This window comes from Panthera pardus, unplaced genomic scaffold (genome assembly GCF_024362965.1).
Source record: "Panthera pardus isolate Hobbes unplaced genomic scaffold, ASM2436296v1 HiC_scaffold_16, whole genome shotgun sequence".
Classification (NCBI taxonomy): Eukaryota; Metazoa; Chordata; class Mammalia; order Carnivora; family Felidae; genus Panthera; species Panthera pardus.
In genome coordinates this window covers 98,526,815-98,544,140 of record NW_026526721.1, presented here as the reverse complement: position 1 = coordinate 98,544,140, position 17,326 = coordinate 98,526,815, and positions in this window count along the sequence as shown.

Here is a 17,326-nt window from a genome sequence, read left to right as displayed (position 1 = left end):
TTCATTAACAATTGTGATTAAGTCTGTACTCAGTCTTTCACTATAAATACGGTATTACTAGTTACAACTCAGTATCTCTGGTGGCACAGATCAAACTCTATCTTTTATAATTCAGTATTTTAGATTATCCGTAAACATTTTACTAAAGGTTAGCTTTAACAATTCTCAAGCCAGGATGACAATCCTTGACCTGTTATTTCTTTCATTCCCTTTTTCCTATCCCTCCCTTTACTCCAAATCATCAAAACAGCAAATCATACACTATACCACTTAATGGTGAGCTATGTTCAACATTCCAACATGCTTATGAAGTAGGCAGAGGTTTACTTCACTCCCAAGTTGATTTCCACTAATTTTGTTTATACAGAGTAACACTGCATTACATTATAGGCAAACTTACTTTATATATGAATTCTATTCTGCTTTGACTAGTTTTCTGGCACACTGATAATATATTTATTTATTATGATTTATTTTGAATATTTTTTTTAATTATGCACCAACCGTGAGGAAATACTTTGTGGGCAATGCATTAGTTTAAAAACCTTAGTTAATCTTGGTTGCATTTTAGGTGTTAAAACTGGTTTAACATCTTATTTCACTGGATTTAGGATGTGACCATGTCCCCAGTAGATTTTTAAGAACATGTGAGTTTAAAGATTAAGAATATATATTTGATTATTAATTTTTTTGAAAATCACAATAAAAAGACTGTCCTCTCAACAAGGTTTTATAGATTATTGAACAGAAGGCAGCTACCCAAAACCTGATGTATGCCTGGATGACATGATTTTATGGAAATTGTATTCTTATCAAAAAAGATTAAAAATTTTCAGAAAATCTCACAGGTAATTATTCAGTCAGCTTTTGGCATATGATTGATTGCTTTTGAAACACATTAGAACCCCTTGAGCGGAAGCAGAGTTAAAAGCTTAAGTCTAGACATGAGGTCATCATTCTTCATTATCACATTCTATGGAAAGAAAAAGTGATATCCTCCTGATTAAAATATAGGTTCTTATTGATAGAGTTTTCCATTTAAAGCTTAATTATTCTTGCTTGAATCCACTGCGTTTCTCACATCTGAGGATTCATGTCTTTAGACTAACTTGGAAAACCACGCACGCTATCTCTTCAAATAATAATTCTCTTCAATTTTCTCTACTCATGACTTCTAGAATCCTATTAGATTGGTGTTGGCCCTTCACAAAGCTTTGAAAGCCTATTTATGTTGTCCTACCTCCAGCATCAACATGAATAAAATTTTTGTCTCATTTCATGGAAGCCAGGTCTATTGTGCCTTTTCCAAGATGAAAAAAGCCTGAGCTTGGCAATTATGGCAAATTAGCAGCTGCAGAAACAGTAAAACCTCACTTAGTAAGCATATATTCTATTTGTAATAGTATTTGAATCAGTTGGGACATTTGTTTGCAGGTAACCAGAAAACTTACTTCCGACATTAAAAGGAAAGCAAATTTATTTTATAGGTTCCATATTCCACAATGGGTCCTTGCTATTTTCCTGTTCCTTTCTCCTTTTCCTCTTTCCATCTTCAGACACAGCTTTTTCTTCAAAATTCTACATATCATCAGGTCTCACCATGTCTATATCTTTTGACTTAATCCGCTTACATGAGCATGACGAAAATGGCTGCTAGCTGGTAGACCAAGACCCAAGGTCCAAAAACAACAACAACAACAACAAAAAAAAAAAAAAGAAAGAAAGAAAGAAAAAAAAAGGAGGGGGAGAATTTTTGTTTTGTTTTACTTTATTTTCTTCTGACAGGCTTTTACACACAATGTCCAGGATCCATTCTGATTGAAACATTTTAATGGTAATGTTTCAACTGACATGAATCAATGTGGTCAGAGTGATCAAACTGCACTGTTTGGACAGGCATGTGTCACACAGTGACTATGGAGTGTTGTGCTCTTTGACCCAAGGTGGGGTCACACATCCCAAACTTAGAGTTATAGATAGTAAATAAAATACATGTACCCTAAGTGGGCAAGATGTAATTCCTGAAAGACATTTCAAGCACTCTTACTAGTAGAAAATGGAATGCTTATTGGATGAGCAAAATCAGCATATGTTCACTTTAATAAGATATGGAAGTAATTGACCAGAAACCAAATTTCACAACTATTTCCATAATTAGAAAAAAAAAGGATATGCATGATATATATTAACAGAATGCAAAATTACCTAAGTGTGAAGTTAACATGTTTATTGTATGTTAAATTATAATATATGTTGAGATAGATTTTATTAATGTTTCCTAAATATTCAATTTTATTCCTGTTGTGCCCTTCTCTGAATCAGAAAAATATATGCTTGCCCTAGAGACCTCAGGATTGACTTGGCTTGGCCAATGAAATGTGAATATAAGTGCCATATGTCACTTCTTGGCAGAAGCTTTAAAGCCATTGTGTGATTTCCCATGTCTTTTTTCACTCATTCACAGTGACTTTGAATGTACTCAGTGGTTGGGGAATGAAATAAAGATTCAGTGGAACTGGGTGAGGCTAATATGGATAGACATGTTGATTGAGTAAAAAAATAAATATTTTTGATATAAGTTACTAAGAGTTTGAGGTTATTTGTTGTCATATAACTACAAATCCTTATTGATAGGATCTTTTTATCTTAAAATAATGCTTATCAGGAACTCTTATGGTCAAAATAATTAAAAAGGTAAAGTTATTAACTTACCAAAGACTATTTAAGGTATTCTTCTACCTTAATTTTGGAGGATGGCAAATTAGCACAATTTAACTGTAGATCATCTGAAAACAAAGAAACAAAAACAAGAAAGTAAACATCACCTGTGTCCCCCACTATCAAATTATGTGAGAATGCTACTGTGAAGAATATCTTTTGAAGACAGGTTGTATTATTCTGAAACCAAAAATAATACCACGTTTCTTTCTTTGGATACACACATTTGTATTATGCAGGCTTGCACCCTGCTTGACTATAGAAGATTATTTTATTCCTTTAACCTTGAGAAATGTCAAAGAATGCTTATGCTTAGATATTCTACAAATTAGTCCTTGCCATGCACTCGATTCCTTCCCTCCTTAAATCATTAATCTAGCCCACTCAACTAGCTGCTGTTCCCCTGTGATTTTTATATCAAGCATGAATACAGGCCTATCCCCTAATACTTTATTACACAGCAAACACAAGACTATTTCGCTTGAAGAAACAAAGTTCCTGAAGGCTTTGAGTATAAAAGAGAAACTTTAAACAAAGACAACTTAAAGGTTTCTTTTTTTAATGTATATTTATTTTTGAAAGAGAGACAGACAGATTGTAAGCAGGGGAGGTGCAGAGAGAGTGGAAGACACAGAATCTGAAGCAGGCTCCAGGCTCTGAGCTGTCAGCACAGAGCCTGATGCGGGACTCAGATTCACGAACCCTGGAACCATGACCTGAGCCAAAGTCAGACGTTCAAACTGAGCCACCCAGGTGCCCCTAAACAACGACAATTTAAAGCATTCCACTGATACTATTATTATCAAAGAATTTTAACACCTGTTGCTCTTCATTCAACAGTGGCTTTAATTTTGCATAACTAAATACCCAAATATAAACAATTTTCTATATGCTGGACCCCAAGAGGTTCTTTTCTAAAGAATCAATAAGAATATAAATATAAATATAAATATATAAGCTTAAAAAATAAAAAAAAAATATTTTATTAAAATCATTAGTTTTTTTATAAATGTCCTTGACAAATATTTTAAAATTAAATAATAAAAGGTACAATTCATAAAATTAATAAGACTATCCAAATACAATTATAAGTAGATTTATGAAATACTCGAGGGGGAAAAATTTTTAGAAACATCAGGTAAGAAACATTTAAAAACAGTTTCCCTCTTATGTCTTGCATAGCCAAGTCCTAAGGGTGTGACCTTTCTTGTGTCCTCTATCACTTGATAGGTGACTAGCAAGTTAAGCGCATATGAGAAGACATTATGAAATTGATAGAATATTGTGTTCCTGAATTAGATGACATAATATTGTAAAGACGTTAATTTTCTATAAAACTCCATACAAATTTAAATTCATTCCATTTAAAACTTTGATAAAAAAATGGAACTTTACAAAATTATTCTGACATCATCTAGAAGAATGATAGCTAAGGAAAATTTTAAAAGAAAAATAATTGGAGGGAAATGATCTACCAGATACTAAAATGTTTTATATGCTACAGTAAATTAAGGCAGTATTTTACTGGCCCAAATATATTAAAGCAGAACTAGTATAACAAAGTAAAGAGTGATAAATCCACCTTGCTGTTTCTTTAATACATACTTATTGAGCTTCTAGGGAAACACTAAGCTCTGTGGATACACACTGGGAAAAAAGATTAGGTCCCTTCTGTAAGTACTATTGGTACATTTTTCTAATATATTTTGCTTTTTAGTATCTTGAGCATGTTCTATTTTTTTAACAACATGGATTCTTCTCATTGGTCTCTTATGTTTTGTCTTTTAAAATGTTTTTATTGACCTAACTTTGAATAAGGGGGTGTTATTTTCTGTTCTGTGGGTTACCTGAGAATATAGTGGATATATTCTCCCTGAGTACCCTCATACATGACTATCTACTCATAGCTAGTGAACATTCTTTTTAAATAATAAGAGGTATGGTCTATGTGTTTATCCACCTGTCTACTTTGGAAACTTCTGCAGTTGTTAGGAGAGACCCCAGGACCCTGCTCCACACAAAGTCGAGTGCCATTTATTCTAAAGCAGTCACAGTACTCATCCTGACCCATATCCTGCCAGGTTCACAAGTCTGGATTTAAAGTAGCATCCTGTATTCACTTCTGTAGATAGATATGTTACTTTGCTTAATTTTTTTCCTTTTATAAAAATAAATGGCATTAATGTAGAAAAAAACAGAATATTCTGATTCTGTTTATACCAAAAGACAGCTTTCAGACAACAGAGTTTATTTCTCCCCCTGTTTAATTATATTTCTATGTCCCTGTTGTAGAGAGGATGGAAATATTATACCACATTTTGACCCTTACATGTAACATGTACATTGTAACAAAGTTAGGTATTTTAGAATCACAATTAATGTTTTATATTATAAGATCTTTCATTTGTGATATATATTAATACACTTTCATACTGTAATAAGAATATGTGTACATACACACAATTTTTTTTACATTTATGATAGCACTGATATGTTTAAATGTTTCAAATTTGTCACATTATTTTGTCTTATATTTACTAGGTATATATTGTTATTTACTGTATTTCTCTATGAATTTGTTTTCTTTGTTCTTCCCTGAATTCCGTTGTTTTTTAAGGAAGATTTTATTTTTTTTTTTCCCTGTGGTTATCTTTGTATCAGTATCTTTTGTAATGCCTTTGTCCTTTCATCATCCAGGGTTGTTTTTTTTTTTTTTTTCCAATTGTTTATTCAAATTCTAGTTAGTTAACATATAATATAATATTGGTTTCAGGAGTAGAATTTAGTGATTCATCACTTACATCTAATACTCAGTACTCAACACAAGTGCCCTCTTAAATACCCACCTAGATTTCTAATTGCTGTTTTGCCAGCTTTAAAAAACGGCTTTGAATCCTACTATCCCCAATGCAGCAATCAATACAGCTACTTCACTAGAATTTTTCTACTTTTTCTCCCGTGTTTAAGCTATATACTTTCTATTTTATCAGAGAACATAATGCTCACATGTCATTCTCTCTCTCCATACCCATCATGGTATTAATCCATGGTATAATCCAATTAAGTATATAAAATACTCACAGTCAGTCTATGTGCCAGTTTCCTTGGTCATTTCTTAATTGAATAAAGTTTATATTCCAGTAGATTTCTCAAAAAGAGCTAATTATTACCCTATTCCCTAAATTCTTACACATTTAAACTTTCCAGCAGCCATTATACTTGAAAGACAGTTTAGCTGGTATAAAACCCTTGACTCAAACATTCTTGATTTTCTTTGAAAGGATGCTCCATTGTTGATGATTTCTCTATTGCTATCAAGAAGTTTCATGTCAAACTTATTCCTTAATTCATGATTTTCCTTTGTTCATTGTCAGTTCAAGGATCTTTTTTAGTTTTGTGCCTTAAAAATTTAATGATTCTATTAGAATATACTCAAAATTGACTGGTTTATTTTTATTTCCATGCAAATGACTAAGTCTTTACATATGGAGATGCAGATTTTCTTCTATTACTAGCAGCTTTTTGGGATTATGGCTCATTGTTTCACTTTCCTCCTTCTCTTCCCCTACCTTCTCCCCCTCTCCCTCCTCTTCCTTTACTTCTTCTTCCTATAATGCAATAGTTGGGTCTTGGTCCACTTATTGATGGATCTTTATGACTGTTTCCATCATTTTTGTTTTTTCTCCTGGCCATTGTCCTCCTCTCCTCATTAGGGGAAATTTTAAATTAATTTTCAGTTTTTAGATAAATTCATCTTAATCTTTAAAAATTTTATTTCTGAGATCTGTCAACTTTCATTTCTTTCATTCTGTTTGGATACTTTATGGTTTTTTCCTATTATTGTGTAGCTTTATAATCTTGTGTATTTGCCTATATCCAATTATGTAAGAATAGTTTACATAGAGTATTGTATTATGGTTTCTTTAGTTTGGTGGCATTTTTGAGGAATATTTTCAGTTGCAGAATTTATTTGCTTCTGATGTTTCCTTTCTTTTTAAAATAGTTTTGTTACCTTTTCTTATTTTTTTAACGTTTATTCATTTTTTGAGAGACAGAGACAGAGCACAAGCCAGGGAGGGGCAGAGAGAGAGAGAGAGAGAGAGAGAGACAGAATCCGAAGCAGGCTCCAGGCTCTGAGCTGTCCATACAGACCCCGATGCAGGGCTTGAACCCATGAACCGTGAAATCATGACCTGAGCCCAAGTCAGAGGCTTAACCAATTGAGCCACCCCGGTGACTCTAAAACAGATTTTTTTCTTTAAAAAAAATTTTTTTATGTTTATTTATTTCTGAGACAGAGAGAGACAGAGCATGAGTGGGGGAGGGGCAGAGAGAGGGAGACACAAAATCAGAAGCAGGCTCCAGACTCTGAGCTGTCAGCACAGAGCCCAATGTGGAGCTCCAGCTCACAAACCCTGAGATCATGACCTGAGCCAAAATTGGTCACTCAACCAACTGAGCGACCCAGGCGCCCCTAGATTTTTTCCTTTAGAAGTTACCTGCTATCTTTGTAAATGTTGAAAAATCTCCCTGTATCGGTAAGAGCAGGTGTTTTGAAGCAGACAGCAGTAATGATTTTGGGTGGTTTACTAGGTTGTTTTTACTTCTTAGCAGACTTATCTTTCTTCTCCTCCTCCTTCTCCTCTTCCTCCTCCTCCTCCTCCTCCTTCTCCTCCACCTCCTTCTCTTTCTCCTTCTTCTTTTTCTCCATCTTCTCCTCCTCCTCCTCCTTCTCCTCCTCCTCCTCCTCCTCCTCCTCTTCTTCTTCTTCTTCTTCTTCTTCTTCTTCTTCTTCCTCTTCCTCTTCCTCTTCCTCTTCTTCTTCTTTTTCTTCATTAACTAATGAACCATGAGATCATGCACCTGAACCAAAATCAAGAATCAGATGCTTAACCCAGGCGCCCCCTAGCAGACTTTTCTGTTGGTATAGACATGTGTAATTTCTTAAATAGATAATGTCTTTATTGAAGAAGAGGGGAGGGATTGGAGGTTCTTTTTGTGTGATGATACTGTTTCTGTTGAATCCACAAATTTCGTCACATCTTCTTCTCTCCTTTTTTGTCAGGAGTAAGCCTCCAAGAGATAGTCTTTTTCAACTTGCTTCTGTCATCTCTAAATTTGTGCTTTCTCAAGGCTGCCACTTCTGCTCTCATGCTTTCAAGTTCATTCCTGTTCGGTTCCCCAGTGCAGGGGTGGAACGTGCCACTCAGGGCTTTATTCCTCCATTTGTCTGAGGTTTTATTTATTCTAATTCTTTCATAGTTGATGATACAGTTTGCTGAAAACATAACCTCTTTTCCTACATGTCTTCTTTTATTCCTCCTCTTATGTAACTGAAATACCTAAATTGATTGTTGTAGAGTGGTAAATGAGATTTGTAAACTTTTGATTCTTTTCCATTTTAGATTTAATAATGCATGTATGTCTGCATCAGAGAGTATAGAGATAATTTTTCTTGAGGTAAAGACATTTGGTAGCATGCACAACTGGTTTCTTATTAATTTATGGTAGGTGCCATAGCCTCCTAAATAAGTAGGCTCACGTTATTGTTTTAGCCTAACATTGTTTACTTTCATGTTTTCTTCTACTAATTTAGAGATGTATAACCTATTGTGGGTAATTTTTAAATTTTTTTTATTGTTTATTTATTTTTGAAGGACAGACAGAGCATGAGCAAGGAGGGGCAGAGAGAGAGGGAGACTCAGAAACTGAAACAGGCTCCAGGCTCTGAGCTGTCAGCACAGAGCCCGACATGGGGCTTGAACTAAAAAACTGTGAGATCAGGACCTGAGTGGGGGTCAGATGCTTAACCAACTGAGCCACCCAGGTGCCCCTATTGTGAATAATTTAATACTTAAAATATAATAACTTTGGATAGTAAAAAATAAATCACAAGGTTCTTCCAGATTCCAAAATCTTCTGTTTTAAACAATGATTTCTGCATGGATAATTAAACTCATGAAGAATTGGCATATGATAGTTAATTTCAGGGTGACTTGCTTATTATTCAAACATCTCTGCTTTTTTGTCAATGTCATTCAAAGTGAATAAATCCCAGCATTGCCACTCAGTTGTACACCAACATGCACTGCTATAAAATATGAAGTTAATGTGAGCATAGTTGAACAAGCTCTAATGGCAGCTACTGCATACAAGTATTTATGGTTTATCGCTTTCTATTTGTCTTCATTTCACTAATTTACTTAGCAACGCTAAATTCTCAACTAAAATTTAGTAACTTCGAACATGAATTTCCTTAGGCAAATACAAGGGGAATGGATAAAGTAAAATGTGTTGGATAATTGGGAACAACTTACCACCTTTTACCTAAAATAATGGGGCATAATTGAAATGCTAATGAAACTGATGACAGCTGCTATCTTCTCATACCTTTGCCACTGTGTATCTATGCTTTCGCTTTGCTTTCCTTATTGTCTTTTTTTTTTTTTTTTTGGTAAATATTTGCATTGTATCTATGGTGTACATTACATTATATTCATTGCTGTAACACATCTTGATCATCTCCACTCTTAAAATATTTTTCTTTACCTGATTACCTGAATTCAATTGCTCACAAGTTTGGGAGGTTTCATAGAAAGAAACATTTTTATAACACTCATTAACCTTTTTGATACTACATGGAAATGGGACAGATATTACATATAAATTAAAAGGTAACAGCTAGACAACGGATGCAATTAAAATTTAATATTGAATATTAGACCTCTAAATGGTAAATTTTGATGTGAACTACTTAGTTTTTCATCTTTTGGGGCTTGTTACATAGCATATCTTTATAGAAACTGGTATAGAAGTGTGTGAAAAGACAAAGCTACCTTTAAAACATTTCATTCTTCCTAAAATTTTATTCTCAGAAGCTTTGAGAGGTGGTCAGGCAAAACAAAACAAAACACTATAGATCCATGTCCTTCTGAAGAATACAGTAAAGCATTTGATGATAGAGTAAGTCATAAATGCTAAAATAGCAGCAAGATTTTCAACTATATGTGTAATATTTCTTCCAGTGGGATTATCTTTCTAGTCTAGAGCTTCACACTTTCCTTTTTCCTATTTTCTTGGGAAGACTCAGATTTTTTTTTAGTTATATGATTTTGGTAAGTGCATTTAAAGTCATAGAAGGATTATGAACATAGAGTATCTCAGGCACTTCTTCAAAAGTAATTCATCAGCATATACCGAATAGGTTGGTGCAGGAAATATGTGGTCCTAATTTACAAAGAAATACTATGAAACAGACATGCAAACATTTAGAGGGATGGTATAACACAGTGGTTTAGAGGGGACTTTTAAATCAAACTTCATATGTTCAAATCCTGGATCTACCACTTATATCTTTTTTACTAAGCAGTTTACCTTATATTTTGTGCCTGAGTTTCCTCACTGAGAAAATAAGCATACTGTCTACCTAATAAAAACTGAGGATTAAACCATTTAGTTTATGGAAGGAAATGTACTGTGTTTATTGTCATAAAATGAGTCATCTTCAATGAGTAATTGGGATTATTACTTAGAACAGTGGGTCTCAAACTGTGGCCCATTTAGCTCCCAGGGTCATCAATGTACTTTGAGGGGATCAGCATGTTAATACCATTGTCATTATCATACTGAATGGTATTTTTATTTTTCAGTATTTTAATATTTTCATTGATGGTGAAAAGGCAATAGCAGACAAACATTTTGGTCTCTTAGTCCAAATAAAGGCAAGGGCACAAAACTGGTAGTCATTCATACTTCTTTACCATACACACTAAGAAGAAAGAAAATCAGTTTCACTTAAGAATGCATTGATGAAGCAGTACATTTATTAATGATGTTAAACTGTGACCATTGGGTATATGTATTTTGAAATGGAAATGTACATAAAGTACTTCTGTTGTATATTAAAGTAGGATGATTGATTTGACAAAAAGTATTTTGTGCAGTTGTTTGAGTTGCATGCTAAACTAGCTGTGTTATTCTGTTGAAATACAATATTCATAAGAATGGCTATCAGACAAATTGTATTATTCAAAATTGGGTATTTGAGAAGTTTTTGAAAGTAAACAAAGTTTGTCACTTTAAGGGAAAATCCTGGCAGTATTTGTTGCCAGTGATAAAGTTTGAGCCTTCAAGTGAAAATTAAAATTTTCTATGTATCTAGCACCTTGAGTTTGAGAACTGTCTAATATGTAAATGCCTTTTTAATGAGCTTGCTAGTGATACCACCATATGGTATTTTTGGTATTCTATAGCAAAATATGTCAGCAGTTAGAAGATATGAATAACTCAATGAACAGTATTTTCAAAATCACTGGTGATTAATGCTACAAAATCATATACTAAATGAGTCATTCCAAATGCAGGATAGGCCGATGGATTTTAATGTAACCTAACAACTGAACAACAACAACAAAAGTTTACTCATAATCCACATTGCAACTAGGTTTTAAGAAGCTAGCAGTTGCCAAGTTGGGGTACAGCATCAAAAACAATATCCACCATTATCTAAAATACTTCTATTTCAAGTAACATGTCTGAGTTATTTTCTTCATATGCATCATCATCAACAACAAGAACAACAAAAGAGCACATGCTGTATAGATTGAATGAAGTTATGAAAACATAATTTTCCTTTATTAAGCCAGACATTTTGTTTGTTTGTTTTGTCTGAATATGTTTTTTTTTTTAATATAAATTTTAGTTAACATACAGTGCAGTATTGGTTTCAGGGGTAGAATTCAGTGATTCATCACTTACATACAACACCCATTGCTCATCACAAGTGTACTCATTAACACCCATCTAACCCATATTCTCACTCACCTCCCTCCATCAAGCTTCAGTTTGTTTTCTATTGTTAACAGTCTCTTGTGGTTTGTTTCCCTCTCTTCTATTTTCCCCCTTGCCCATATGTTCATCTGTTCTGTTTCTTAAATTCCACATATGAGTAAAATCATATGGTATTTGTCTTTCTCTGTTTGACTTCTTTTGCTTAGCATAATACTTTCTAACCCCATCCACATCGTTGCAAATGGCAAGATTTCATTCTTTTTGATGGCTGAGTAACATTCCATTGTATATAGATACCACATCTTTATCCATTCAGTCAATGGACATTTGGGTTGCTTCTATAATTTGACTATTGTTGATAATGCTGATATAAACCCTGGAGTGCATGTACCCTTTCAAATCTGTATTTCTGTATCCTTTGGGTTATTACCTAATAGTGCAATTGTTGGATCATAGGGTAGTTCTATTGTTTTTTTTGCAGAACCTCCATACTGTTCTTGAGTGGCTGCACCAGTTTGCATTCCCACCAATAGTGCAATGGTGTTCCCCTTTCACCAACACCTTTTGTTTCTGGTATTGTTAATTTTCGTCATTTTGACAGGTGTGAGGTGATATCTCATCATGGTTTTGATTTGTATTTCCCTGATGACGAGTGATGTTGAGCATCTTTTAATGTGTCTGTAAGCCATCTAGATGTCTTCTTTGGAAAAGTGTCTGTTCATGTCTTCTTAAGCCAGACATTCAAAAGTTTGCAAATAAGGAAAATAATGCCACTCTTAAAAAATGTTTTGCTTTCAAAAATGTAGTTTTTTTAATGTCATTTTTACCAACTTATGATAGATGTATTACTGTTATTTTCATATAAATTAATAAATTAAACACAGTCTTTATCTTTAATATATAAATATCAGTAGATATAGCCGATGATGTACTGGAGTTGGCTCATACTGACACATGAGAGCCAATTGCTTAATATTCCAAAATTTTAAGAGGTAGTTCTTAAACTATTGGCCTCTAGAAATCTGAGATGATACAAAGATTTACTCCAGACAAATCACAGAGGTTAGAAAGTGGGACTTTTTTCGGATATCTGGCTTACCAGCCACCACTGACATAACCCACATACCACATAGACAAAAGCTCTTTGGATTCCTTGGCAATTTTTCAAAGCATAAATATTCTTGAGATTAGAAAGCTTGAGACTGGCTTCAAATTTAATATGATATATTATATTTACAATTAATGCCAATTTCTAAAATTAAATATAATTCAAAATCTTTGATAAGTAAAGATTATTTTAATTATGGACAGTGATGGGAAAGAGACTAATATTTGTTGAACACCTAATATGAACCAAGACATTGTGTGATATGATTTTCCATATTGTAATTTTGATATGAAGTAACTGTAGCTATAATAAACTATGTGAAAAACGTCAGTGACTCAGATATAAAGTGTAAACTTCTGGTAGGCTTCTTTGGTGGCATTACAATTTAAGGGTATCTAAAAGATGAGAACAATACTTAAGTGGGGTGGGAGTAGAGGTAGTCAAATGTACCCAGAAATTAATGACTGATTTTGATCTTTTATGGTATCACTTTAAATCCAGCTCATCATTCTTCTTTTGGATTATTGAAATAACTTTTTAATTGGTCTCTCTGGTTCATTTGTGCCATCTCAACATATTTTTAACAAAAGTAGGTACAAAAAATTGTTTAATGTTATTTAGATTGTGTAATCTTTTTATAAAATTTTTATAATAGTACCACATCTCATTAAGAATCAGTCAGAGTCTTGGTAGTAACCTACCACCCCACAATATGGATCTGGGGTAACTACTTTTGTTACTATTCTTCCACTTGCTTCTCATCCAGCCATGCATGATCTCATGCTGTTATTTGAAGAAACCAAACATGATGCTGTATTAAGGCCCTGGAACACATTGTTATTTCTACCTTGAACTTCCTTCACATAGATAGCCACATGGCCTTTATAATATCTCATATGCCTTTACTCACATCTTTCTCTATTAGACTCTCCCTGATAACTGTATTTGAATTGTAACCTTCTGGGGCTCCTGTGTGGCTCAGTCGGTTGGGCATCCAACTTTGGCTTAGGTCATGATCCCGTGGTTCATGAGTTCAAGCCCAGCATCCGGCTCTGTGCTGGCAGCTCAGAGCCTGGAGCCTGCTTCAGGTTCTGTGCCTCCCTCCCTCTCTGCCCCTTCCCTGCTCACACTCTGTCTCTCTCTCAAAAATAAATAAACATTAAAAAATTAAAAAAAAAACAAATTGCAACCCTCCCTTGAGCCGTCTTGCTCCCCTTGCCTGTTTTATTTGTCGAATTTCATATCTTCTACCATAAAAATATTGCATACATTTTGTTTATAGACAAACACTGGAATGGATGCTCTTTTAAGGGGAATATTTTCCCTCATTTTAATTATTTCTATATCTTTAGCAACAATAAAAATGCCCAACATATAATTGGTGCTTATAAAATGTTTTTTGAATGAATGAACAAACAAGAACAGAAGACAAAACCTTAATCTAATACAGCATTTAGGGGACATACAATAATGCAAAGTCAATAGAACTTAAAAACATGTGTTTGCAGAGGGACAGGGAAGGGCAGAAACAGGGGATGAAGTAAGCAAGGTAAAATCATAAAAAGTTATTCATACCATGTATAACAAGGACAGTTTGAATCACATGAGTATGAAATAACCAGAATAAAAAATTTTAACATAGAAATAAGGAAGAGAAAAGTAGAGGAAAAGAAAAATGAGAGGAGGAGACATAAGAACTAGGTCAGAGGAAGAGTAGAAGGCTTTATAAATAAACTTAGTTATAATGAGGGCATCAGTGGAAGCTGAAGACAGGAGATTGATATAATTGGTTTAATTTCAATTAGAGAAGACAGAAATGAGACTGAAAAGGAAACCCTTAGAAAATAGAAATGTTTAACAGAAAGGTCAAAGAATAGGAGCAGTGAATGGGGTGTTGATACTGTAGGGAAGTAGATATTGGAAGCAGTGGCTTACAGAGCTCATTTAGTTTGGCATCTAGGAAATCATGTATACCTTTGATAACAAAGTTTCATTAGTGTGGTCATGACAGATGCCTGATTTTCATGTGTGTTAAAATGAGAAACCTACAATACCCAAGGGGAATGGCCTGTTTAAGACTGCTCACAGGTTATTTCCCAAGATCTTAATTTTGATGAGATCTGGTTTCTTGTCAGTTGACTAATGGGTTTTTCTTATCTAGAAATCCTTTCGATACGTGGACAATAACAATAATTGAAGCCAGAATCTCCCAAGAATGTTTATTATGTTACATTAACCTCACCCAATGGGCAAACTAGTGGTAGCAGGCATTACTGGCATAAGTAAGGTAATAGTAAATGAAGTAGAGGCAGCAAGAAATTGACTTTATTGCAAGAGGTAGAATGGTTATGGGAAAAAATAGTGATACCTTGAGAGAGACAGTGAATTTTTTAAAAGGCAAGTATGTTTTCAATTATATGTGTAGTACATAAGTGCATATATATGAATATGTATAACTGGTAATCTATTGATCAGATATTTTGTTCATAGAAGAGAGGACACAAGTATGGTATCTCCTTGGCAAATCCTTAAATGCAATTCTGTTACTTAAGAACTTCATTCAACTGTGAAAAAGTGGCATTATTTGCTACATATATTTCATCTACAATATCTCCTCACCATAAAGCTGGTTATAAGCATTAGAATTAGTGAGGGAAGTCAAGGACAACTTTATTGAACACATTTCACAAACAATCCATTAGATTGGCAAGAGAAGATGGTTCTCATTATCCCGTAAGATCACTTGGATATTACTTTAGTGCTGTGCTAATGAAAAATGGGACATGCAGCAGAAGCCTGCATTCCCAAATAAGAAAACCTAAGTACAGATGACCAATTGATTTTGAAACAGAAGTGAGCACTCCACCTGTTTGTTCATGCCCTGAATTTCACAATTTGTGATTCTCCCACCCTGCCCCTGGTATATACTAGGCATGTGAAAATATAACAAAGTTAAATGTTTGACAACAGGCGGAAAAAGAGACAATAACCACTCTAATTCCAATATTAGTTTTTGTCATTTGACACTCCTTCCAAACTTCCAAAATAGCTGTGAACTTTAAGGAATGACGTAAGCAAAGAGTTTATGGCAGCATTCATCTGTATCATTAGTCAACTGCGTGGGAGGAAAAAAAATGGTTAAACGTATGTAGTTGTCTTTAATTCAAAATCCCAGTAATACTAAATTAAACATCATTTGTTATTATTCTTTTTTATTTTGTTATATGAGCTATAGTAAAGGTCAGTGAATCTAATCTGTATGAGAAGTGGATGTCACCAACAGAGTCCTTCTCATGGAAAAGTCTATATGATCCTGTACAATAACTGTTTCAACAGTGACTAATGGTTACTACACACCAGTAGTTCCTCCTCCATTTTATTTTTTATGGGATAAGACCCAGGGTCTTCACCTAAACCTAGGAGAATGGGTAAAAATATACCAAAAGGGTACATATTGGAGACTTTACACTAACTTTTTCAAGTAAAATCTCAAAGCCAAGGTTGATTTAAATGAATACATGCCATAAATCTTGCAACTCGAAAATCATAAAGCAATTTATACTTGTTTAATGAAAAATTCCTGTGGTCATCTAGTATTTATTATACTGATTATAGGTTACCCGGAATAATTTATCTCAAATAAAGCCTACTAACAAATTTAACTAGAAGTGAAAAGATGTGAGAATATAAAATTAGAAAAATAAAGAAACTATTTTATTTCAATTTTTTCTTTTAAAACTATTGAACAATTCATGTGTAAAAGATTCACAAAATTGTGTGTTAATGACTTGGTACGATAAAAAATATAGCAAATAGTTTAAGGATTTTTCACTAATGGAGAAATAGAGCAAAAAGGATTTTATTTTCCTGTTAAGCTTTGTTGGTATAAGAAAAAAAAGCAAATAAATGCACAATCTTTGTGTTTCACCTCTATCCAAATTCACGGTTTTAGGCTTTAATCAATGATGCTCAAAAATAACATCAAAGTAAAATAGAGATTGTTTTTGCATGATTTAGGGTGGAAATGTAAAGAAAAATAATATTAGTATCATTACTGAAATCTCTACTCATGTCAGTGAAGTGATATTTTGCATCCTTGTTATGGAGAAAAGATTAAAACATTTTAGAGTAGAGGTTAAAGAAGCTCTTTACAGATACATCATTTAGCACACAGATGTAACTTCCTTAAACAGTGATCTCGAAGAACAATCATTGTAAACAACGCAGACTTTTTCTTTCTGATCTGATTGTCTGCATCCTAGGAGAGTGACATTTTAATACACTGCACAAAGTTGACTAACAACTCAGGCTTCTTCCTTAGTGTGGCATTATCATCACCAAAGTCATTTAAAATGACTTTCAAAACTAAAATAGCTGAATTTATAGCCACAGAGTTTTCACACTTTTTAGCACACGACTAAAAAAAGCACTTTCCTGATCTTTGGAAGGCAAGTGTATAGATGTTAAAAAGGGAAAGAAATGATTAAGAGAAAAATCAAAGGTACTCTTTAAAATTAGTAACTTATTTAACTATATATTCTATAATGTTATGCTAGATTAGTCTATAGTGAATATTAAGCTAAGTAGTTTGAACACATTCATTTATTCTCTGCCACATTCACATTAGACTTTAATGTGTATTATTCAAGCATTTGCAACACAACATGGATTTGTCAATCTCATGACAACCCTGAGATCATGACGTGAACT